Below are 27,525 nucleotides of genomic sequence, written 5' to 3' on the forward strand. Positions count from 1 at the left end.
TTGACACAATGCTGTCACAGCATCAGTGGTCAGGGTTCAAATCCAATATTACCTGGAAGGAGTTAGTACATTCTCCTCCTCCCTGTGTGGTCTGGTTCCAGGCAGAATGGGCTGTCACCATGCTGCAGGCTTAAATATAAACTTTAAATGTTAAATTTAGACATACAACATGGTAACAGACCCTTTTTAAATTTAAATTTAAAACATATGGGAGGAACGAACAATAACCAGATCCGATCTTGCCAGGGTATGGTCATTGTAAATGTGTGACAGCACATAATTGCATGTTTGTTCCCTTGGATTTTTTTTCCCCCTGTTTTAGGTGTAGCCTATGAGTAGAGCCTTGTGTTCTGCTATGTTTTTACTGAAGAAATATGATTAATCTTGAACAAGCTTATTTTTGAAAACCTCACATGCCCTCAAATAATTAGACAACTATAACCAAGTTCTAAAATTACATAATGCCTCATATTGATAGGAAGCTTAAATTTTGCAATTCTGAATGGAAATAAGCGTAAAAAAGCAAACACTATGTACCAGCCTACGTAACTTGAAATTGTCAGTTGTGACACTCTTCACAGAACTCTCACTTCTCTTTTAAGGTTGAGAGACTGGGACATGAGCAAAAAAATTTAAGGCTGCCAAGGGCAGCATGGAGAGCATAGCAGTTAATAGTTAGCGCAATGCTATCTATAACTGCGCCAGCGACTCTGGATTAAATCCATCGCTGTCTGTCAAGAGTTTGCTTTTTCTCCCCATGTCTGCATGGGTTTCCTCTGGGTGCTCCAGTTTTCTCCCACCCTTCAAAATGTACCAGGGCTGTAGGTTATTTGGGGTATTTGGGCAACATGAGCTCATGGGCCAGAAGGGCCTGTTACCATGCTATAGGTTTAAAATTTTAAGATAACATTTTAAAATTTAATCCACTGCAATACTAAGGGAATGCTGAATTTTCATTGGTTTGGTCTTTTGCCTGTTGTCTCTGGTGGAAATTATGGACCCCAAAGCACTATTTTGAAGAGGAACTGGAAAGTTGTCCCTGTTAATATTGATCCCTCACTCAACATTATAATTTTACTGCATAACTGTTCATGGGAACGTTATGTATGTAAATTGTCAGCAAAGGTTCCCTTCATTGCAATGGTGTTTACACTGCAAAATGTACTGAAAAGGATGCCAATTTCTCTCCAGAATTGCATTTTCGGAATGAAATTTATTTCAGTCATTTATAGTTCACATCACTGCCATCTGAATGAAATGAGTTAAAGCAAGATAGTGTAAGCTTATGAAGAGCAATGACAACCCACATCAAAGATGCTACTGCCACATTAATAAGGTTAGGTGTATTGTACAGAGCCACCTATCGTCTGCATTCACCTGCTGAATAAACGAAACACTTACCAATCTGCCAACAGTGCTGATCCAATACTGAATAGAATACAAGCCCCTATCCAGGCATCACGTGGGAGTGAAGGGAGTGCTGGGATGCAGGTCAGAACAACGACCGTCTGTGAAACAGCATGCAAATTCTGGCCAGGTCATGTCCCTGGCTCAGCTTGCTGACTAACCTATCAAGATCGATGAATCTTGTTTAAAATGTCCTTGATATTTAGAAAAACTTATCAAAGAATCAGTTACAATATTTTAATGTTGTTAATTGTTGTTTCAATCAAATTGCTTGAAAACATTTAAAATATATAAAAATAATTTATCTGAGGAAATTTTAAAAATGAATTATCTGTTAAATGTCTTACAGCCATTTACTTCCATTAACATGAATGGAACTCCATGTTCCTGCAGGCCAAACTGCCCCAGATTCAGAGAAGATTTCCCAGCATAACTTCTGGGGAAGCAGAGCAGGATTTTATTCCATTCTAAAAGGAGCCCAACTTCAGAGCACAGATTAGGTGCAGGATGACTTCACAGAATGCACACAGGATGAGATATCATGTCAATTCAAGTCACGTTTATGGTCATCTGATTGCTCAAGTACAGCCTGACTAAACAATGTTCTCTGAACCTCAGTGCAAAACATGAAGACAACCAGACATAATACCCCTACAGACAAACAGACAATACATACACAGGACAAGTATTCACCTCGACAAGTAAATCAATAAATGTCTTTTTGTAAATATTAGAGTCTTAAATGGGTTGTGTGAGGAATTCCTTTGGTCTTTCTGATACACCTGTATCTCTTTGTCGATGGTAGCAGCTGGAAGATGCTTAGTGCAGGGTGGAAGGGATCTCCAATAATTTTGCATGTCCTCTGCAGATAAAGATTTTAAGGGATCAACAAGATCTTGTTTTGTGCAATGAGAAAGAATTAACCATGATCTTCCTAAGGGTACTTTAGGGAAGAATAACAATACAATAGAATTTTGCATTAAGTTTAAAAGCCATTCAGTTCAATCCAAAATTAAGGTATTAAATCTGAACAAAGGAAGCAATGAGGGTATGAGGTAAAAGTTACCAGAGAAATAAGCCTTTAAAGAACAATCCATAAATAGTGATATATACATAGTAATGTATATACTGTGTGTACACACACAAGATATTTATATATGGATATACACTGTGTGTGTATACACATATATACACACACACACATATATCTATATATATATAACTCACACACAAACCCAAAAGGTTATTCATCTGTAGGGCAATATTAAATCCAAGGATCATGTCTGTAAAATTTTGTTAGAAATAGCAGTCGGCCATATTATTGGCACTTTTTAGAACTTAGCAAATGAGTCTCAATAAAATGAAAAGTACAAAGGCTTGGTAGAAAATGACTGCCAATAGACATAAAAATTAATTGCTCAAATTGTTTTTCAAAAGGAAAAGGACAAATACAGGTCCCTTAAAGAAGTCATTGACAAAGGAATTAAATGGTTTCTGGAGACAAAATGGAGGCAAAGGAATTGAATGGTTTCTGGAGACAAAATGGAGGCAAAGGAATTAAATGGTTTCTGGAGACAAAATGGAGACAAAGGAATTAAATGGTTACTGGAAACAAAATGGAGGCAAAGGAATTAAATGGTTTCTGGAGACAAAGGAATTAAATGGTTACTGGAAACAAAATGGAGGCAAAGGAATTAAATGGTTTCTGGAGACAAAATGGAGGCAAAGGAATTAAATGGTTTCTGGAGACAAAATGGAGACAAAGGAATTAAATGGTTACTGGAAACAAAATGGAGGCAAAGGAATTAAATGGTTTCTGGAGACAAAATGGAGACAAAGGAATTAAATGGTTTCTGGAGACAAAATGGAGACAAAGGAATTAAATGGTTTCTGGAGACAAAATGGAGACAAAGGAATTAAATGGTTTCTGGAGACAAAATGAAGACAAAGGAATTAAATGGTTTCTGGAGACAAAATGGAGGCAAAGGAATTAAATGGTTTCTGGAGACAAAATGGAGACAAAGGAATTAAATGGTTTCTGGAGACAAAATGGAGACAAAGGAATTAAATGGTTTCTGGAGACAAAATAGAGACAAAGGAATTAAATGGTTACTGGAGACAAAATGGAGACAAAGGAATTAAATGGTTACTGGAAACAAAATGGAGACAAAGGAATTAAATGGAATTAAATGATTACTGGAGACAAAAGAGCCTGCAGCAAATAACAAGCTGCTGGAGGAATTCAGCCAATTGAGCATCATAGGGGAGGTGGGAATTGTTGATATTCTGGGTGAAAACTCGTCATCGATACATCTCCCCTCTCTATGATCTGTCTTGAATTTACAGTGATTTTAACTGTAATTGCTACTCAATCCACCAGCAGATTACTTTTTGCAATTAAATGGTTACATTTCGTCTGCCTTTGCGGAAGATGCAACCAACCTGCCAGAGGTCTGAGAGAACAGAATCAAGTGAGGAAATGAAGGAAATTACCTAAATACAAAATAGTCTTAAGTCTCTTACACACTTGCATCCCACTAAGTTAGCCGTTCAGTGTCCCAGGATAGGAACGGGGGTTTGGCTGTTCACACTTGACCACTACACGCTTTCACACTTGCGAGGAGCAATTCCCGGGGTTAGAACTGTTCTGCCTTCTACCAATGGACCTGCCTTAAATCCTGATCAATGTATTATGATCTTATATTTGAACATAATTAACCATGCCTAATTATAACATAATTAAGCTTTATGTACAGCATCGCAGGAGCCCTTCAGCCCCTGTTGTTGTTGTGCCGACCCATATAAACCTTTATAAGGGACCGTGGGAAGGTGCTAGCAAACAGAGGAACCACTGACATGGTCTTTGCCCTCAGACAGCTCCAAGAAAAGTGCAGAGAACAAAACAAAGGACTCTACATCACCTTTGTTGACCTCACCAAAGCCTTCGACACCGTGAGCAGGAAAGGGCTTTGGCAAATACTAGAGCGCATCGGATGTCCCCCAAAGTTCCTCAACATGATTATCCAACTGCACGAAAACCAACAAGGTCGGGTCAGATACAGCAATGAGCTCTCTGAACCCTTCTCCATTAACAATGGCGTGAAGCAAGGCTGTGTTCTCGCACCAACCCTCTTTTCAATCTTCTTCAGCATGATGCTGAACCAAGCCATGAAAGACCCCAACAATGAAGACGCTGTTTACATCCGGTACCGCACGGATGGCAGTCTCTTCAATCTGAGGCGCCTGCAAGCTCACACCAAGACACAAGAGAAACTTGTCCGTGAACTACTCTTTGCAGATGATGCCGCTTTAGTTCTTGACGTCCTGCTTTGCGGAAACTGCCAAAATGTTTGGCCTGGAAGTCAGCCTGAAGAAAACTGAGGTCCTCCATCAGCCAGCTCCCCACCATGACTACCAGCCCCCCCACATCTCCATCGGGCACACAAAACTCAAAACGGTCAACCAGTTTACCTATCTCGGCTGCACCATTTCATCAGATGCAAGGATCGACAATGAGATAGACAACAGACTCGCCAAGGCAAATAGCGCCTTTGGAAGACTACACAAAAGAGTCTGGAAAAACAACCAACTGAAAAACCTCACAAAGATAAGCGTATACAGAGCCGTTGTCATACCCACACTCCTGTTCGGCTCCGAATCATGGGTCCTCTACCGGCACCACCTACGGCTCCTAGAACGCTTCCACCAGCGTTGTCTCCGCTCCATCCTCAACATCCATTGGAGCGCTCACACCCCTAACGTCGAGGTACTCGAGATGGCAGAGGTCGACAGCATCGAGTCCACGCTGCTGAAGATCCAGCTGCGCTGGATGGGTCACGTCTCCAGAATGGAGGACCATCGCCTTCCCAAGATCGTATTATATGGCGAGCTCTCCACTGGCCACCGTGACAGAGGTGCACCAAAGAAAAGGTACAAGGACTGCCTAAAGAAATCTCTTGGTGCCTGCCACATTGACCACCGCCAGTGGGCTGATAACGCCTCAAACCGTGCATCTTGGCGCCTCACAGTTTGGCGGGCAGCAGCCTCCTTTGAAGAAGACCGCAGAGCCCACCTCACTGACAAAAGGCAAAGGAGGAAAAACCCAACACCCAACCCCAACCAACCAATTTTCCCTTGCAACCGCTGCAATCGTGTCTGCCTGTCCCGCATCGGACTGGTCAGCCACAAACGTGCCTGCAGCTGTCGTGGACTTTTTACCCCCTCCATAAATCTTCGTCCGCGAAGCCAAGCCAAAGAAGACTGTAGAAAAGATCATGGAAGCCAAGGAACTGAGTGACAAGCTGCTAAGCTGGTGTAGAAGTGCCAGGGAGAAGTTCTTAGCAATGTTAAAGCAGACATATCCCTAGAACATGATTCCCATCATGTGGGAAGCTAGGGAAGAAATTGAGGAGGCCCTTGTTGAGGTATTTTCATCATCATTTGGCCTCAGATGAAGTGTCAGAAGCCTGGAGGGTGGCTAAAGTGCCATTATTGAACAAGAGCAGCATGGACATGCCAGACAACTGCAGGCAAGTGAGTGTGATATCAATGGTTGTAAAATGGCTGGCAGGGATTCTGGGGGATAGGATCGACCAGCCTTTGGATAGTTAATGACTGTTTGGACACAATTAACAATGAGTACAAGGCAGTAGATCTTTGTGAATGTGAGTGCACATGTGCTCATCTGGACCCATGCATGTGTGCCTTCGTACGCGCGTGTATATACTCTAGCAAGGCCTTTGACGTGGTCCTAAAGGGCAGATTAATCCACAAGATGAGCTGGTCTATTGAATTAAAAACTGACTTTGTGGAAGAAAGCAGAGGGTAGAAAGATGATTTTTTATTGGAGGCTTACGCCAAATGGTTTATCACTGGGGTCAGTACTAGATCCACTGATGTTTGTCATCTGTGTTTATGATTTGAGGGTGATGTCATTAACTTGATTAGTAGATTTGCAGATGACACCAAAACTGATGGTGTAATGGACATTGAGGATGAATAAGTTTAAAATAGGATTTAGGTCATTGATGTAGACGGGCCAACAAGTGGCAAATGGAATTCAATTCTTACAAGTGTGAGGTGTTGCATTTTGGTAGATCAATGCAGGGCAGGATATGTATGGTGAATAGTATGGCTTTGGATAATATTATAGAACAGAGATGCCAAAGAATACAGGTGCAGAGCTCGAAATTCTTGGTAACTCTTATGGTGGTGAAGAAGGCATTTGGAATGATGGTCTTCATTGGGCAGGACATAGAACACTAAAGTTGTAACCTCATGATTCAATTGCACAAAGCTTTGATGCAAGCACAGATGAGAGTATTGTGTGCTGTGCAAGTGAACCAGCCAAGGAAAGGACATCAATCAATTGGAAGAGGTACAAATTATATTTATCTGATTGTGACATGGACTAGGATTTAGTTAAAGGGAGAGGTTGCAGAGATTGAGTCTTTATTCCCTCCAGCAAAGGAAATTGATGGGTGATCTGAGGTTTACAAATCATTATAAATGAATTCTCACAGTCTTTTGCCCAGAGTGCATGATTCTTGAACTAGAGGTATTGGTTTAAGGTGAGAGGGGAGAGATTTAGGAGGGACCTAAGAGGCATTTTTTTCACAGAGAATGGTCTGCCTTTGGAATGAGCTGACAGAGGAACCTGAAGATACAGGTGGAAATAACAACATTCAAAAGACATTTGGACAGATTTATGGATGGAAAGGGCTTAGAGGGGTAGGAACGAAATGCAGGTAAATGGGATTAGTCTAGAATGCCAAGTTGGTCAGCAGAGACCAGTTAGGTTGAAGGGGCTGCTTTATGTTGTATGCCTCTATAAATTTCTACATCTGTGCAGCCTATTGTAAATCATTACTGTACTTATCTTTCATTTGTTGCAACATGAGTTGGAATGGTGTTTGGTGCCCGTCCAATCCAATTATGAAAGGCTCATTCCTTGACTGCATGCTCCTTGCATTTCTAAAATCTCTAGCCACACAATTAATCAATTCTTGATGTGATTCAGTGAAAGTTCTGTAAAATCCTTAGGATATTCTGTTTCTTTTTGTATCAAGTGAAAACAGTATGTGAGATGATAAATTGATCAGGTATTCAAATTCCAACTTTCAAACCAGATAATTCTTAACACTTATTCAATGTGTTAATTAAACAATAACAATTATTGAAATAGACTTTCAATTATAAACCTCACAGAAATTACTTGATTAATTTTAAACATTCATAATTAAAATGGCAGCAAAGGATTATGTGAGAATAAAATTATATTTTAATGGTAAACTTCAAATCAGAACAATATTGGGAAATAGCTCGTAACCCAATGTATCAGGGGGTGAATGAGAGCTAGTAGATATCTTGACCTGCTCTTACTAGCTTTTCCATATAACATGCTGGAAATAGATGTCATAGTCCTATGGAGCACAGTAACCACAGGAAACAAATATAATCTGTGAGACAGAAAAAGCTAAAACAGGCGAACCCCACATATCACTGAAAAGGATAAAAGTCAATGACTTGTTAATATCTTTAGAGGCAGTGCAATATCTTTAAAAAGATACCATGCTAAGAATGAACTATAAGGCCCATCAGACCATAAGATATAGGAGCAGAAATAGACTATTCAGCCCATCGAGTCTACCCCACCATTTAATCATGAGCTGATCCATTTTTCCATTCATCCCCACTGCCCAGCTTTCTCCCCATAACCTTTGATACCCTGGCCAATCAAGAACCTATCAATCTCTGCCTTAAATACCCCCAATGACCTGGCCTCCACAACTGCCCATGGCAACAAATTCCACAGATTCACACCCTGTGGCTGATGAAATTCCTCTGCATCTCTGTTCTAAGCCAATGCTCTTCAATCCTGAAGTTGTGCCCTCTTGTTCTCATCTCTCCCACCAGAAAAAAAACGATTCGGCATCAATTCTTTCCATGCCTTTCAACATTCAAAATGTTTCAATGAGATCCCTCTTCGTTCTCCTAAATTCCAGCAAGTACAGGCCAAAGTTCAACAACACCGACAACAGAAGTGAAATCTAAAATGGATTGTCAAATCGAGTTGTATAAAGGAGATAAATCCTTGAGAAGATGTGGGCAGGGGGGCGGGGCGGGGAGTTATCAGGTGTCTACAAGAAAAAATAGGAACAAGATTAAAGTGAATCGTGAGACACTGCAGCTGAGATTTTTGTTTGGAGGTAACATGGTCCTAATGTATGTCTGTCTGTGTAGATTATGCCAGATTCAACATCTGCATAAAATTGCAGCAGACACAAAATTGTGCCAAGTACATCTGTAGGATTGTTAACTCACCTGATATTTTCCTCATATCATTATGTGCATAAAGCACTTTCCACCAATACTGACCTAAATTGCACCAGAAAGATCCACTGAACAATAATTATGGAAAAGTGTCTGGGGAACTAAGAGCACATCATGATCTTTGTTTATTTTAATTTACAATTTAGAGAGAGGCAGTACATAATACAAGATAGCAATGTGCCAAGAACTTTGAGGTGAAGGCAGGAGGAAGAAGGAGGCTATGTCAGTTATGTCCTTGCTCAGCATCCAAAGCCACAATATAAGAAGAGGGAACAGACCATATCCTTCTTGGATAAATTACACTCAAATTCAGGGGCCCCTTTATTCATAAGAATCAGAATTTATTATCACAAAAAAGTCAGGAAATGTGGGGTTTTGTGGCAGCGTCAAAGTGCAAACATTCATATTCTAACCATCTTAGTGCAAACATTCATATTGTAACCATCTTGCAACATTACTATAAAAAAATTTAAATAAAAGGGTACGGAAAGTAAGGAAGTGTCTGGTTCATTGATTATTCAGAAAGCTGACGGCAGTGGAGAAGAAGCTGTCCTTGTGCCACTGAGTGCTCGTCTTTAGGTTCTTGTACCTTTTCCCCAATAGTAGCAGAGCGAAGAGGGCATGGCCTGGATGGTGGGGGTCTTTTAGAACAGAGGCTGCCTTTTTAAGACACCTCCTCATGTAGACGTCCTCGATGGAGTGAAGTCTGGTGCCTGTGATGTCACAGGCCGAGTTACCAACCCTCTGGAGTTTATTCCTGTCCTGAGAGTTGGTGCCTCCATACCAGGCAGTGATGCAACCAGTCAGAATGCTCTCCATGGTCCAGCTGTAGAAGTTTATGAGAGTCTTGAACCAAAGGGAGAAAAAAAATAGAAAGATAATAGAGAGAAAGAACAAAATAAAAGGAACCCTCCAACCCCCCAAGAAACAAGAAGAAAAAAGAAAAAGTAAGAGAAGAGAAAGAGTAAGAAAAAGAAAAGACTGGCTTCACCTTGGATAAACCCGACTCCCCTCATGGGACAAATAACCTGACTTATCTGGGGTCCTCGGCGCTGCGAGCACCAGGGGGAAGAGTCAGTAGGGGGGAATCATTAAAGATTTACCCCGATGTATCTTTCTATTCTCTTTTTCTCCCTTTGGTTCGACACAGACATTGGATTTGCATTTTTGTAGTATTGTAATTTTTCTTTCTTTATAATAATTAAATCACATGTTGACTTGCTTTTTTTCTCACTTTCTTTAATATTGACTTCCAGATCGATATTTATATTATTTTGTTAATATTATTGATATTGATGTTTTTCCTTTTGATTATTCTTCATTTTGACTGAAAATTCTCAAAATAAAATATTCAAAAAAAAAGTTTATGAGAGTCTTCGGTGACATACCGAATCTCCTCAGACACCTCACAATGTATAACTGCTGGCGAGCCTTCTTTGTGATTGCATCAACATGGAGGGTCCAGGACAGATCCTACAAAATAAAATACCAAATACTGTAAATATTTGAGTATAATGCAATATTTTTCCCCCTTTTCCCCATCAGAAATAGAGGGGGGTCGCATTATACCTGGGAGTAAAACATTATTTTAAAATTTCTGCAGCACAACTCAGCCAGCCGGGCAGAGAGATGTCAGCGCGACTCAGGCGGGTGAGGAGATGGGGGGGTCGTGAGAGATGACATCGCGGATCAGGTGGGCGGGCAGAGAGACGGCAGCACGACTCAGGCAGGTTGGTGGGCGGAGAAACAGCAGCACAACTCAGGCAGGCGAGGGGGGAGAGAGACGCCAGCGCGACTTGGGTGGGGAGAGAGACACCAGCATGACTCAGGCAGCAAGGGGAGAGAGACACCAGCGCAACTCGGGTGCGGAGAGAGACACCAGTGCAAATCAGGTGGGGGAGGCAGAGAGAGAGAGAGATGCCAGCATGACTCTGGCGGGCGAGGGGGTAGAGAGATGCCAGCGCGATTCGGGCGGGTGAGGGGAGGGGGTTGTATTATTCATGGGAGTAAAACTTTTCCTTCTTTTTCCCTTCAAAATTGGAGGTGTTGCATTTTACACGAAACACATTATACATGAATATTTACGGTCAATGCAAACAAAGAGACTTTTGCAAACTACATTTCTTTGTACCGAAGTAGTGCAACATTAGGCCACCAAGTGACACCAAGTCACTGCTCTACCAGATTCAGAAATTGCTGAAGAAACTCAGCAAGTCAGGTAATACCTGTGAGAGAGAAACAGAGACGTCCTCTCTACAAGAGCTAGCTAGCTAAAGTATTTTTTCACTTTTTATTTTCATGCATTGAACATAGCACATGTATGAATTCCTTGATGGTTGTTAGAAGATCTCCATCTATCCTGATATATGAGCTCAGGCCTCTGCAGAATAAAACATTTGCTATTCTCCCGAGGCAGGAACTGTGATTTGTAGATGATAATGACATATCTTGCAATGATGTGCCCCATCAGGTTTTTCTTTCAGTATGCCTTGGAGATTGACTGCCTCCACAACCTACACCCCACCCTCAGTGCTCAAAACCTTCCTCCTCACATCTCATTGGCCAGTTAGACATGTCTGCAGATGCTGTGATTGTTGTTTAAACAAAAATGCTGAAGAGACTCAGCAAGTTAAACAGCACTCTTTACGGAGCAAAGATAACGGCACATAACCAACGGTTCGGGCCTGAGCCCTTCATCAATATATGAGCAAAAAGCAGGCAGATGCCTGAATAAAATGGTGTGGGGAGGAGCACAGGCAAGAGTTCATTAGTGGATATGGGTGAGAGGGCACAAGTGAACAAGTGAAAGAACCTGAGAAGTGATGGGGAGGGGATAGCTCTCTCAATTGAGAAAGAAGTGGGTGGAGCGTTCGAGGAATGGAGGCAGAGAGATGAGGAGGAGAGGGAGAACGGAGAGTGGCCTAACAGAAACCAGAGAAATTGATGTTAATGCCATCTATTTGGAGAGTGCCCAAAGGGAGTATTAGGTGTTGTTTCTCCAATTTGCAAGTGGCCTTGATTTGGCAATGCATAAGGCCATGGTCATATACATCAGTGTGGGACTGGGGAGTGGAATTGAAATGGTTAGGAGGTTCCCGCTTTTGAAGTGGACAGAACAAAGGTGCTCGACGAAATGATCTTCCAGTTTGCAACCACTTTCTCCAATATAGAGGAGGCCACATGGGAGCTCCGAATGCAGTCGATGACCATACATACTTAAAGTTTGTTAAATGCATTAATGTCATAATTTGTAACACTATTATTATTGCTGATAATGAAGCAAGTAGCTCAGCTGGTAAGGCCATTGCATCCAAGTTCCAGTGACCTGGATTCAACCTGGCCTCTGGTGTTGTCTGACTGGAGTTGGCACATTTTCCCCTGTGAATATACATGGTTTCTCCTGGGTACTCTGATTTCCTCCAATACTCACAAGTCACACTGGTCAGTAGATCAATTGCCAATAGTAAATATGTGTGTTGACAAGTAGAGCGTTCGAAATGCAGCAAGAATAAAATTATTCTATGCTTTATGACTTTATGAACTCAAGTTAACTCAAGAGCAATGCTAGTTTAGTTGGGATGAGAAGATTATGACCAAAGGTAGATCACACGACCTTGCATGACAACTTGGAAATAGTGTTCACAATGGTGAAGGCAACCATCACAGAGGACACGAGTCAGCTAAATCCACGGCAGACAATATATTTTATGCTGATGCAGGAACTTACCAAGATATGGTGAATGCATTTAAATTCAAGTATTTACAATTCTAGAATATCACATCTCATCCTGAGAATCCTGAGATATATATTACATATTAATGCATTACTTTCTGAAATTTAATCGAATCTACTGACAGATCATTATCAGTTGCTATTCTTCATAAAGCAAAGGTGCCAGCAAACAAGTAACGGAAATAATCTGCAGGGAGAATTCCCAGAGTGTGTGCAAATAAATTATTTATTTATTAATCCACCTTGTGTGATGGAAGGAATCTTAGTTTGATATTGTGTCCATAAAATAGCACCTCAGCCATCTGACTCAGACAGAAACATTAGCCAAATGAATTAAAGCATTACTGCAGTGTATTAATAAGGCATGCTACTTTTGGATAGCCATCTTGTTAAGTTATAACGTGCCTTTGAACATTATATCATAATTAAGTCTATTTAATACAGTGACATTGTGTTCCACTGTTTCATGATCTTGATTTAGACTCTTAATTAATAATTATTCATTTATAGTAAATCCTCATCCCGTTACTGAGATTTGAATCACCAGGATTCACACTGACAAGAGCACAAGACCCCTCTCAAAGTCACGTTGAGGACAATGTCAGTAGAGTGCAAAAAAAGTTAAACTCTACATATACTGAAAATGAAAGACAGAAGATATTGGAAATAGTTAGCAGATCAGGCAACAACTGCGGAGAGAGAAATAGTGTTAATGTTTCAAGCTGATGATTAACACCTCCACAGATAATAGTTGCACTTCACAGTAATTACTATGGTTAAGGGATAAGAGTTTTCAAGGGGCAAGTGTGAATCACGGAAGTTTTCATTTCACACTCCATTTTGATTACAATTTAGATCTGAAGGTATAAACTGGCCTTTACATTGAAAAGCAAATCCCCCTTTTGATCAAGACAATAATACCTGTCAAGCCCATCACTCCTTTCATCTATCCACTGGAAGGCAGGAGGGCCATGGGAACACCATCACTTTCACAAATGTCCTGAATTGGAAAATAGATTGTTTTTATGAATTCCAATCGATGTAATTTGGGAACACCCTATCCAAAGACATGGATCTCTCCATATCCCTTAAATGAACAAGCTTTATTGTTTAAAACAAGCAACCTTACAATTGAATGTATCAGCATGAGTCCATGAAAGTAAGATAATTTCCCTAGAAATTGAAAATTCTGGATGTATTCAATAGGTTAGAGAAATAGAATTAATATTTCAGGTCATGGACTTCCATTCAGATGAAAGGTCAATAATCTAAAACAGCTTCCTCTATACAAGGCTCTTGATCTGCTCAATATTTCCATCTTTTTTGTCTCTGTTTCAGATTTCCAGCATGACCAACTTTTTATGATTTTTTTGTTAATTTATATATTTCAGTAATGACATCACACTGTTTCAACACCTAAATAATAAATAAGGAAAATGCATGTGCAAATATCCCATGTCAAACAGTTTAGATGGTTATTAGCAAAGGTTAGAACTGTCAAAGATCATGAGAAATACAACCAAAATGGCAAAATGAAAATTAAACCAGTATTCGGGATGAAAAATCAAACCTAAAAAATATAAAGTCTATGCAGTATCTATACATTCTTCTACCGTGCTATTTAAAAAGGCAATGTACAATGACCGAGGACCTAATTAAATATCCCTTTATACCTGGTGAACATCACTCAGCTAACAGAAGTTTCTGATACAACAATGCATCCAAAGTTACACCACGTGGTTCTTAAAAGAATATACACAACCAATTAACCACTTCTGAGTGAAAAAAAATTATCCTCACCTCTGTCCTCAAACCTGCAATAAAAAAGGGACACAGCCCAGTAGATCACAGGCAAACTCTCCCCACCTTCAAGAAAATCTATATGGAACTCTGTCATCAGAGAGCAGCAGCAAACATCATAGATCCACACCACCCATAACACACTCTGTTTTCGCTGCTGCCATCAGGTAAAAGGTATAGGTGCCATAAGACTCATACCGCCAGGTTCAGGACTCGACCATCAGATTCCTAAATAACACTCAATTAGAAACTCACTTGAGGACTCTTTATTTTGCACATTATTTGTTACTGAATTTTTTTTTTAACATTTACAGAGTCAGTTTGTTTATATTTCTTTCTTGGTTTGCAGTTCGCTTTTGTATATGTATCTTTCTCTTGAGTATAATTTACACTGCCGATATGTAGAAATTCTGCCTGGCCTGCGGGAAAAAGAATCTCATGAATGTGATGTCATATTTGCATTCTGACAATAAATCTGAACTTGGATTTTCAAACTGTACCTCCTAGTCCTCGAGTCCCTCCACAGGGGAAACATCTTCCCCAAAGGCAGGCCAGTCAAGCCGTTTAAGTACGAACATATAGACTCGTGTAACAGCCAATCCCGTGTAAATGTTGACCCCTTGATTTGGGCCCGACCGCCCTCCCATCCGAGCTCTGACCACAAAAACTCGCCTTGGCCACAACCCATCCGAGCTCCCAACTCCCTGGCCACCTGCCCACTGGAGCTCCTAATGCCCTGACTGTGGATCCTTGCCTCGGCTACCCACCCGCCAGAGCTCTAGACATCCCAACTGCAGATCCTCACCTCAGTGACCTGCCCATCTGAATGTGGACTTACCACCCGGTCCTGGCAATCCGAGCTCCCCATACCTTGAACAACACAATACTTAACTGAGTCAAAAGTAGTATCCGTGTAAAAGTCAACCCCTCAAATTTGACATGAAAAATTGGTCCCCAAAGCTCGACTATATGGGGCCTGCTATGAAATTTTTCATTGTTCGTAGATCAATAGAATGCAAAATCAGCCACATAATCTCTATTCATGCAGTAATTTCTGCAACCAGTATAATTAATTTTCAATGCACACCTTTCTTTGGTAAAGTGGTAAATACTGTACACAGTGATGAAGTACATTACAGCATACATTATGAGAAATGTCAGCCTTCTTATGCCACAGCATCTACATATTAGCAAATTGGTTATCAAATTGCATTCACCAATATTTACATCACCAAAAATTTGTCCATCCTGTTTTCTTGAATCAATATGTCACAAATGAAACATGTCATTATTACACTAATTTATGTCTGAAGCATTTGAGTATTATTGAGGATACAATTGTTTCTTATAGATTTATTCTGTGCACTGTTATTGGCTTCGATGCTGATTTTATTTACTGAAAGTGCTTTACTGATGCAAGAGCAACTGCTAGCCGATAGCTTCAGCACCATTAGAAGTTGGAGAGAGAAAAAAATTACATGAACCTTGTTTATGGCTTGGCAAACTACAATTAATGCTACACTTATTCAGACACGCCAAATTAGGAAATTACAAATGTGTCACAAGAATTGCCTTCCTCGAACCAAAATAATTTACATGATGTAACACCTGAATTATATCAGACACTAATCCACAAATATGTCTTCAATTCCCACTGCTCCCACAGACTTCAAGACAGCCTTTGATTTAGAAGGGCCCTGGGGATAAGAGGTTCATGGCAGTACCATTTATAAGGCTGACAAACAGTTTGTATACAGCACAAGTGGTTCAACAGAACAACGTTTTTTTTCTTATTGCACCAGTGAAATCTCAGATGAGCAAAGGGAACATGGTGTCCAAAATAAAGCATGCAGATAAATTACATATTTCCAGATTTTAGAGGTGTGAACTCATGTTGAAATCTGTGAAATTCAGTCTAAATGGAACAAGAAAAAAATATTTTTTTATATATCACAGGGAACAAATGAATAAATGTAAAAAAACAATGTTCAATTGTCACACAGAACATAACATGGAGAATCATGAGGTCTTAACCCCAGAAACAACTTCAAAATCAGACAGAAATTTGCTAATCGATATTAGATTTTATTTGATCATCACATCTTGCCCATGTCCAAAAGTTCTTGGAATGTTGACATTTTTTCCGTGAGGTAAGGGTCCAAGATGCTTAAATAATTAGAGGCTCTCAATAAAATAAAATGATGGCTGATGCAGAATTCATGTTACATTGAAATGTAACCAAATTGATTTAGTAAATATATTTTCATATTTTATTTTATTACTTAGAAACAGTACAAATGCATTGTTAATTACTCTCCGACTCAGGAAAAATTCACCCAATATCACATATTTGTTCACTTCAAATGTCTGTAAATCTATTGGTGCTGTTAGCATTTTAGCAAATCTTACCCAGAGGATCTTTTTTTTCAGAAAATTGATTTATAATTTTAAATAAGTCTTAATTTTATATTCCTGGATACAACTTGCAATTCATTCATACATATGTTGCACAATCAAAATGGCTTATTTCCATTTCCACTTTATTCCCACAAACATTTACCCCACATAATTTACTGCACAAGAATTAATCTCTGTGGATCAAGTGGGAGCAAAAAGGTTATGCTTTAAAAATAATACTTCACCAGTTGATTTATCCAGTGACCTTGCTTAAGTGCACCACGCTTCTCTTCACACCACCACTCCTTCTGATAACTTGATAACAATGTGCTTTTTTTTTCAAAAAACAGAAGGGGTAGCTCCCTACATTTGCATTTACCAATGCCACTCATATCACTTCTTGAAGCCATCAGCCACAGCTATATATTTCTCAGTTCTCCAATGGTAAACAAAATGCAAGAAATGACCACTGCTTGTATTAAGAAGAAAGTGCAAATTGGTCAGCAAGCAATGCTGCAAACAAATATGGACTCATCAATAGCTAAACACAATCTGCTGGAGGAAGTCAATGCATCAACAGCAACGGTGGGATAAAACAAATGATCATCATTTCAGGCTGAAATGCTTTATCAAGGCTAGAGATGTGGAGAAAAGAAGCTGGTAAAAAGTGGTCTGGGTGGGAGAGGCCCAAGTGGAATTGGTCAATTAGATGTAAGTGAAATGTGACAGACGGAGGTAGCAGATTAAAAATAAAAACGCACAGTAAGTGCTGGAAGGAATCATCCATAGAAACATAGAAACATAGAAGATAGGAGCAGGAGTAGGTCATTTGACCCTTCGAGCCTGCTCCGCCATTCAACGAGATCATGGCTGATCTTAAAGTTCAGTACCCCATCCCCGCCTTCTCTCCGTAACCTTTAATACCCTTATACTGAAGAAATAGATCTAATTCCCTTTTAAACATATTTAATGAACCTGCCTCTACTGCCCTCTCTGGCAATGAATTCCACAGATTCACCACCCTCTGGGTCAAGAAATTCCTCCTCATCTCGGTCCTAAATGGTTTGCCTATTATCCTCAAACCATGGCCCCGGGTTCTGGATTTTCCCATCCTTGGAAACATCCCATCTGCATCCATTCTGTCCAGTCCTGCCAGAATTTTATAGGTCTCTATGAGATCCCCTCTCAATCTTCTAAACTCCAGCGAGTACAATCCCAATTTGCGCAATCTTTCCTCATAAGTCATTCCTGCCATTCCAGGTATCAGCCTGCACTCCCTCCATTGCAAGAACATCCTTCCTTAGATAAGGTGACCAAAACTGCACACAATACTCCAGGTGGGGTCTCACCAAGGCCCTGTACAGCTGCAGTAAGGTATCCTTGTTCCTAGACTCAAACCCTCTTGATATGAAGGCCAACATACCATTTGCCTTTTTAACCGCCTGCTGTACCTGCATGCTCGCCTTCAGAGACTGATGTACAAGTACCCCTAGGTCTCTCTGCACTTCCCCATCTCTTAATCTATTGCCATTCAAATAGTAATCTGCCCTCCGGTTTGTATTACCAAAGTGGATAACCTCACATTTATCCACATTGTAGTGCATTTGCCATGCATCTGCCCAGTCCCTCAATTTATCCAAATCACACTGGAGCTTCCTGACCCCCTCTTCCATGCACACAACCCCTCCTAGCTTAGTGTCATCTGCAAATTTGGAGCTATTACATCCAATCCCCTCATCCAGATCATTAATGTAAATTGTGAACAGCTGGGGTCCCTGTACAGATCCCTGTGGTACCCCACTGGTCACCGCCTGCAACTCAGAAAATGAGCTATTTATCCCAACTCTCTGTCTTCTACCTGCCAGCCAGTTCTCAATCCACATCAATACTTTGCCCCCAATCCCATGAGTCTTGATTTTGGAAGCCAGTCGTTTATGCGGGACCTTGTCGAAGGCCTTTTGGAAGTCCAGGTACACCACATCCACTGGCTCTCCCCCATCTATTTTACTTGTCACCATCTCAAAGAATTGCAATAGATTTGTCAAGCACAATTTACCTTTTGTAAATCCATGTTGACTCCGTCCGATCCCTTCTCTGCTAGTCACATGCTCCGCTATTACATCCTTAATAATGGATTCCATCATTTTGCCCACTACTGATGTAAGGCTCACCGGTCTCACAATGTCTATAGGAGGTAAAGATATATTACAGGTACCATCATTTCAGACCTAAATCTTTCTTCAAGCTTATACCTTGAAGAAGGGCTCAGCTCTGTAATGTCAGTAATATAACTTCACTTCCTATGGATACTGCATGACCTGCTGAGTTCCTCCAGCATTCACTGTGTGTTTTTAGTACAATCACATCACCTGCAGACTTTCATGTTTCACTCGAAGCAGAAGATTGGCAGATGCTGGGCAAAGGGAGAGAGAAGCAAGAGAAACCAAGGGGTCAGGTGGAGAAAGGTGAGTCATTCAGGGTGGACTGGATGCCTAGAAAACAAAAGATTGACGATGCTGGAATTTGGTAAGAGAATGTTAGAATCAGAGATCAAATCAAGTCAACTCAAGTTTATTGTCATCTGATTGTACAAGTACAACAGTTTTCTCCAGTCCTCAGTACAAAACATGCAGATTCACAACCAAACACAGATCAGACAAACCAATATGTTGAACAAGTATTCATAGACTGTATATAAATGAATAAATGAATATTGAAAATAAATGGAATCAAACGGGGTTGGGAGAGAGAGTGAATGTATTCAGTGGAGTGATGGGGATGTAGGAGGATGAAAATAAAAAGGAGGTGGTTGATAAAGGGTAATGGATCTAGGTGGAGAAGAGGACAAAAAGGAAAAAGAGAAAGGGAGATCAGAAATGGTACAGAGAGAGAGGACTCATGACCTGAAATTAGAAAATACCTATGTTCATACCACTGGTTGTAGACTGCTTAGATGTTATTCCTCTAGGTTATCTTGGGCATCCCTCTGCCAGTAAGAAAGGCCCAGGACACACAGGTCAGTGTGGGAATGGGAAGGGATCTGACATGGCATGTAACTGTCAGCTCAGGATAATCATTTCAGACAGAATGTAGATGCTCTGCAAAATGGCTCACAAGTTTGGTTGCTCTCACCGATCTCATCACTTGCTTCTTTAGAAGAGGTGATGTAGCAACTCTTTTCTTGTATAATTACCTGGGGAGCCTGGAATGTCCTGTTTATGACTTGTCCATTAAAAAAAATCCATATCAAGTTGAAAAGTTTATTACTTATCAAGTTTTATATATAATTAACATGATGCTCAATAGATACTTAATATGATACTTGAAACAGTACATATGAGTTTCAGATCCATTCCTAGATCCTCCATCTTCTAAACAAAGAAAATTCAAAACTAACGGTCTTATCTCAAAACCACAGAGAGAGACCTTGGTCTCGTAGACAGCAACTACAGTAAACATTCAAAGAAATACAAAACAAACTGCTGGCTGCCACAGACTGGCAGTGTAATTACTATTATGAGCTCCTGTTTTGCTAAAATGGGATTATCACTGTAAGGGATAGTATAGACATGAGGAACTGAGTGGTCACAATTAACATTTAACATTTCACATAAGCACAAGACAAGTCGCAGCCCAGCGATAATTCGATACCATGAAAGAACTGAGGGAAGGCTTGTCACAGTTTGTTCCCAATTCTTAGTGATTTTGCAAGGGAGAACCATGCTGACTGCTGGAGAGAACACAGCTTTTTAAAGCAGCTCTTATGACCAGCCATTTTTGTGAATGACTGGGCCTTTTCAGTGGATTGACCTGTTGCAGGAGGGTCTTTTTGGGAAGCAAAGTGCTTCATTTTGATTGTGACTAACAGTGGAGGTCACTTGGAGAGACTTGTTCCAGGGTCTTAGAAGCTTCTTGGAAGCCACCCAGTTCAAGTCTTGCTTACAAAAGGACCAGGAGTGTTATGACCACAGATCATGTGGATGGACATTTCTTCAAAGGCAACGCAAGGGGAATTCGTGAGTCTGTAGAGGCCACAATTTCCGTCTTCCCATCTGTTCAACATCAACTCTGGGCATCAAATTTCAAAGGCCTACGCTTCAACAGTGAATTTGAAAGACTGAACTTTGAAGTAAGTTTCTAGATTTTGACCTGGACTGTAATGGTTTGGGTATCACGCGCACGTGCACGCACAGTTAGAACTATAGTTCAAGAATTAGAAATAAAACTAGTGTCTAATTTTAAAACTGTCTGGTTCATTGTCCTATTGTTGCTCGTTACGAGCGGTTTGTAACACAAATGATTTTAAGTCATTTTAACCCTTACCAATCTTAATCTAAGACTAAATGAAGAGCAGAGATCATTAGAACTCTTGTGATCAGAAAATATGTGAAGCAATGGGTAGAAATTGATGGATACATTCAATTAACTTCAGTCAAATCCATGTTCCTGATCAATTTTGAATATAGAGATGAATCATTAAACCCAGAAAAACTTGAGGAACTTTGTTCAAAATCAATATTTTTGTTATATTTGACACGGCAGAAGAATATTTAAATACAAAGGACATTGTCATTTTTGTACTAGCATTGAAATTTGGTTGGTGAGATTGATTAAATGGTTATAAACTTTGAAAGAGGGAGCCAATTAAACATATTATATGTAGCGGAAGTTATTTTAAATTAGTTATTTTTGACATTTTCATTGCATTCAGATGCTCCTGTTATGGTCATTTTATACTCTCAGTAACCTGATAAAAAACCTTTTAAATTGACTGAAACACATCAGTTGTTTCAAGAACACGATTAAAGTTTCAAATGCATTATAATTTTCTATCCATGTATCAATAATCTAAAACCACAAAAGCAGCAAGAATGCAAAACTTCATTAATGTAAGGAACTTTCACATGGCAATTGGCATGAGAGGTTTGGAAATGGTACAGATTGACAAGAGTCAATAAGAAATAAGTTATAAGAAATGCCTAATGACTCCAGGCTTGGAAATGTACAGCACGTTCCGGATTATCTGAAAATCTCAGTTATATGAATTTTTGTTTTGGTGGCCACATGACATCACAAGTTGAAAAATATTTTTCACCAGACATGCTCATGTGGGCTCTGACATGATGGTAGCGCAAGTTTGGTAACGATAGGGCTCAGAACCAGCCAGGAAGACAGATGCTGAATGGCTGGATGTCAACTCAGAGAAGCAGGCTGGAATTTTGAGCCATCAGTGAGCAACTGGAAGAAGTCAGTGGGTAAGGCAGTGCATGGAGAGGTTGTCCTCATTTCAGGTAACTCCCTCCCCTCTCCATTTCTTTATCCTCCAGTGTACTTGATTTTCTACTGTCCCAGCATCATCAAGAAGACCAGCCTCCCAGGCAAGATCAGGAACTCGGGCTCCCAGGCAGGATTGGAGACAGTGGTGGGGATCGGCAACAGCAGCAGGAGCGGGGACCTCAGGCTCGTGGGGAGGAGAAGTGGCAGCGGTGGGGAGATACTGGGGATCGGTGATGGCTGATACAAGTATTCTGCTGATGCTCATGGGCTGCTTGAAGCCATTTCTTGGTTATCCAAAAAAATCAGGTTGACTGAAAATCATCCGGACCCAAACATTTCAGATAATCGGAAAAGTACTATGTCTGCACTCACAAAGCTATGTTAATTCAATAGAGTGCGGCGGATTACAGAGGATTTTTTTTTGAGGACCACTCATGCAAAATCTACTAAAACATAGGATTAGAGGGTTATTATGCCTTCTGCACTTTGTTCATTCAAATATTTCTCCTTTACATGCTTTGGGAGAAAGCTGAAGAGTACAAGCTAAGGTCATTGGTGTGAAGGCAAGTAGTGCAAAAGGACAGCTCCTCATCGGAGAGACTAGGTGTAAACTGGAAGATTGTTTTGTTGAGCACCTCATCTCTGTCTGCTACAATAGCGTGGATCTCACAGTGGCCACTCAGTTCAATTCCCTGTCCCATTCCCTTGCTGATACATCTGTTCGTGGTTTCATGCACTGTCAGACTGAGACCACCCATAAATTGGAGGAACAACACTGCATTATCCATCTGAGGACTCTCCAATCAGTTGGTATTAATAGCAAATTCTCCGGTTGCCGTCCGGTTTCCTTTAAACCTCTCTCCACTCCCCCCCACCCCACCACCCCCGTCTTCGTCCCCCTGTCTCCTTTCCTCATGTTCTCTTCTCTTCTTTTTCCCTCTGTTTACTTTTACAGAGCCAAAATAATTTCTCACCTTTCCTCTTATCATATCCAATAAACACCTTTTGTTTGTTGGCCTGGATGCCTTTCCCTCCCATTCTTCCAGCTTTCTCTTGCCATCTTCATTGAGATGCTTGAAGGGCCCAGGCCCAAAAATCGGTGATATATCTTTAGCTCCCATGGATGCTCCAAGTCTGGGTGAGTTCCTCCAGCATTTAACATGTGTTTTTACAGGAGATACATGTAATGGTTAGGAGTGAGCAAGGTAGACGGGGAGTCTCAGAGAACAATCAGAGAGAAATTCACACTGCAAGTGAAAAATTCATGCAAATTCATCAGGTGTTGTGATCAATTGTTGGTGATGCTTTTTGGTGCAGGAAAAGGAGAATTGGACTTTGAAAGGGTGGAGGAAGTAGGTGGGATCAGGGTGATAATCCCAGGCTAATGAAAGTGATATGGTAGAAGGGGATGAGAGAGATGTAATCAAGGATCAAGGTGGTGGGTTCAGGAGACATTGAAGGAGAGGAATTACAGGAAGTATTTTATTCAGAGGAACTATTCCAATGCATTATTTATAATTAATTCCATGGCCTAGGATCAGAGGGCCTCTTTAATTTATAAGCCTCACATGAGTGCAGAAAGTCTGAGTTGTCTGAACAGGCAAGTACATGTTGCAAGTCATTGAACATCACTGCCTATGTCCATTGTCATGTTAGCTGCACAGATGATCTAAAAAAAAAGATAGCAGTTTATGGATGGTGTTGTAAGCCTCTGAGTTTCCTTCATAATTTTTTTAAATTAAAATTCTGTCACATAATGGACATAATTGTTGAGTTGCAGAATAGAATTTCTGGGCTTCAGTTTGTAATTCCAACTGTAGGAGTAAATTATTTGCATCAATGCACACTTTGAATTTTTACTCTATTTGTCTATTGCAATAATTATCCAAAACAGGATATGAATACACTAAATTGCATGAGTTCCACTGCTTCTTCTGTGCATAAGACTACATTATGCCCTATTGATCTTTTACACTCTTTTCCTCTCAACATAAAGCTTTTATCAAATTGTCAGAGACACATGAGGAGAATTACAAGTACACCAAAGATTTTTTTCTTTTGCTGAGCAGGCTGTTTTCAGCTGGTGCAGGAAGTAAACATGAGAGATCACAGAGGCAGTAATCTAGATCAAAACAAACTGCTGGAGCAACTTAACAGGTCAAAATTCATGCAGGGAATTGACCCAAAACATCAACCATCTATATAGTGACTTCGATCCAATAAATAGTCACTTAAAGGCTGAGACACTTTATTTGTGACCCACTTCAATTATTTCCATTACAAAACCAGATGTATTTAAATCCTTTATTTCACGTAATTACTGTATCTTCTTTAAGTTTTGATGAAATATCCATAAATAACATCCGTATAAACTTCCAATAACATCTGTATTAAACTCTGTGAATACCATGAAAGTGGACAACGAAAGTTATGAGTGTTACACTCGCCCTTCTCTATGTTGCCATGTTGTATAATACTTTCTAAAGCTCCTGATTTATACACCACCACACATGCTCCAACCTATATTTTAATATTCTAATGTACTGCACATGCTCCTGGAACTCACGCATGTGCACAAGAACAAAGATGGCTGCAGAAAGCTAAATGAAACCCGGATGCCTCCAACACTTGCGCAGGGGCAAACGAAATACTTACCAAACAAGGTAAGTAAACAAATTACACATTTTGCCTCCTACAGTACCGGTTCCTAATTATTATAATTAGATGTAATGTCATATGTAATAATTACACAATCAATTACAAATAAAAATCAAACACTTAACATTCAAACAATATACAGATCTTCTTTCTTCATAAGGCCAGATGTTAACAGCAAAGCCTTGAAAAAAAAGTGATCTTTACCAACACTCTGAATCAATCAGTCTGTAACCTGTGTAGTATCCATACAACAAAATAAAGTCATTTGGTACTTATGAACATTCCTTTGTCTCCAGAATCTTTGAGTTAAAATGTTGACTAATAAAACTCAAATCTTCCTCAGACCAAATAGACACAACTTTCTGCTTAAATTTAACATGAGGCACTTCTTAAAGGATGTTGTTTGACTTTCTTCCTTTCTTCAGAATTCTGCTTCTCATCAGAAGAATTTGAACTCTTTGACCAGATTTTGAAAATGTATTTGATCCTCTTGATTTCAATGAACGAGTCTCTTTAACCTTCCCTGCAACAGATTTATTCATCTTTTTTTCTTTTTTTTCGGCAGTTTGTCACATATATGATTCAAATGACATTATTTCTTCATCTTGTTTCTCAAATTGCTGAAATGTAATTTCTCTTTCTTCTGCATTGTTAGTAAATGATCCTTCAAGTTACATTCTTGTTTGTTTTCTGTCATCAGTGGTTTTGTGTTATTATCCAATGACTTGTTCTCTTTCAAAAGATGAATCTCTTCCTCCAACCTTATACATTTTGATAATGCTGAATCTCTTTCCTAAATAACTGTACTCATTTCCTCAGCAGTTATTTTTTTCTTTCACTTTCTGACTTGGCAAATTTTATTTACAATTAAATCTTTATTCTTGTCTACCTCTTTCTGGGCCTTTCCCTTCGTCACTTTAGAAACTAATGAATCATTAGATTCATTTTCATCCTTTTGAAATTCAATTTTGTTTCCAAGTAAAAGGTTAAAATCATTCCGTTCATGTTTTTCATGATTATCTAATATTTCCAAGATCTTTTTCAACATTTTGTTCCCTGAATGCAGTTGCACCAGTTTGTCAGTCACATGCTTCTTTATTCTATCAGTGCAATTTTATTGGTTTGCCAGTTTTAATTAGATGTAATGTCATATGTAATAATTACACAATCAATTACAAATAAAAATCAAACACATAACATTCAAACAATATATAGATCTTCTTTCTTCATAAGGCCAGATGTTAACAGCAGAGCCTTGAAAAAGAGTGATCTTTACCAACACTCTGAATCAATCAGGGTGTAGATCCAGATAGGGAAAGAGAAATTCCGCTGGAAGTTTGTGTTAGCCTCAATGGGTACTGCGTTGTTGGGGGTGACTTCCTGAGGCCACATGGCCTGTTGGTTGACATGAAGGGCAAGAGGTTGGTCAATGCTCGCCTGGATGCGATGGACGCCTGCAAGTCCAAGATTGCCGTCATTGCCACTTCCAAGGACAAGTATTCGAGCATACTCCATGAGTTCCCCACCTTCCTACAACCACGATTCAGTGCCACCTTACCCCAGCACAGAGTATACCACCATATCTCCATGCAGGTTCCCCCGCTGCACATCAAGCCCAGATGAATTCTGCCCGAGAAGCTGCAGCTGGCAAAGGAGGAATTCTCCCAACTGCAAGAGTTGGGTATTGTCCATCACTCGGACAGTGCCTGGGCATCATCCCTCCACATGGTCCCCAAATTCGGGGGCTGGAGACCCTATGGTGATTACCGGCGTTTGAACAACACGACCACACTGGACAGGTACTCGGTTCCCCACATTCAAGACTTCTCGGCCAATCTCCACACAATGCAAATCTTCTCCAAGGTCGATCTGGTGCGGGGCTATCATCAGATCCCGGTCCACCCCGAGGACATCGGCAAGATGGCGATCATCACCCCCTTTGGCCTCTTTGAATTCCTGCGTATGCCCTTCAGGCTCAAGAATGAGGCCCAGACCTTTCAGTGCCTCATGGACTTAAACTTTGTGTTTATCTACCTGGATGATACCCTCATGGCTCACCTCACCGGCCCAGGCTGGGTAGACGAACTACCCTGGGTCCTCCTCGGCATCAGAATAGCACCTAAGGAGGACCTACAGGCATCTTCTGCGGAATTTGTATACGGCGCACCACTCTCGCTGCCCAGTGAGTTCTTTGGCCTGGAGCCCAATACCACGTCCAAGCACGTGAACCTGTTGGTGGATCTCCGTAAGAAGTTCTCCTCACTAGCCCCCCCCCCCCCCGCCTCCCTCGCATCACAGTGCCCGGCCGACACATCATTCAAAAGAGCTGGACTCAGCGGAATTCGTGTTTGTTCGGCGGTGCATTTGGACCTATCACGGCTGGTGCAAACTGCCATGCCCAAATGTCGGGGCCAGTTCTGGGGTGGGGGGGGTTGTGTGGCAGCACACTCTCTCATGGTGAACCGGCCCCACGTGTAATGCCACGTGGTAGGGCAGCCATGGGAAGGTGGCACCATCAGGGCTTCTCCCTTCCTCAAGTCTCCTGCCCAGCGCACGCCTGGGGCAGCAATTATGATGTCTCCATGCACGTGGTAACTGAGCTCATGCTGCCCTTAAAGGGGTGCGTACTGAATTTGAATAAAACAGTCGTTAACGACATTCAACATGGTGGCTGGGTCTTTCTTGGCTGTGGCCAGCTCCACAACTGAATATTTATTTTTTCTGTATTGCACAGTTTGTTTACATTTCTCTCTTTTGTATATGTATCTTTTCTTGAGTACAGTTTTTGCACTGCTAATAAGTAAAAATCCTGCCTGGCCCACAGGAAAAAGAATCTCAGGGTTGTATGTGGTGTAATATATGTACTCTGACAATAAATCTAATATTTGAACTTCGGTTTCTGATCTCAATCCTGAAGCTTC

At 40.5% G+C, this 27,525-nt stretch overlaps 1 protein-coding gene across 13 annotated transcripts in view; it reads right to left on the reverse strand.

Annotated features, from left to right (window-relative positions):
- Nucleotides 1-27,525, reverse strand: part of cdh13 (cadherin 13, H-cadherin (heart)) — an 813,941-nt gene that overhangs the window by 525,708 nt on the left and 260,708 nt on the right. The gene's annotated exons all lie outside the window — the stretch shown is intronic.

Source organism: Narcine bancroftii, chromosome 10 (assembly GCF_036971445.1).
Source record: "Narcine bancroftii isolate sNarBan1 chromosome 10, sNarBan1.hap1, whole genome shotgun sequence".
Lineage (NCBI taxonomy): Eukaryota > Metazoa > Chordata > Chondrichthyes > Torpediniformes > Narcinidae > Narcine > Narcine bancroftii.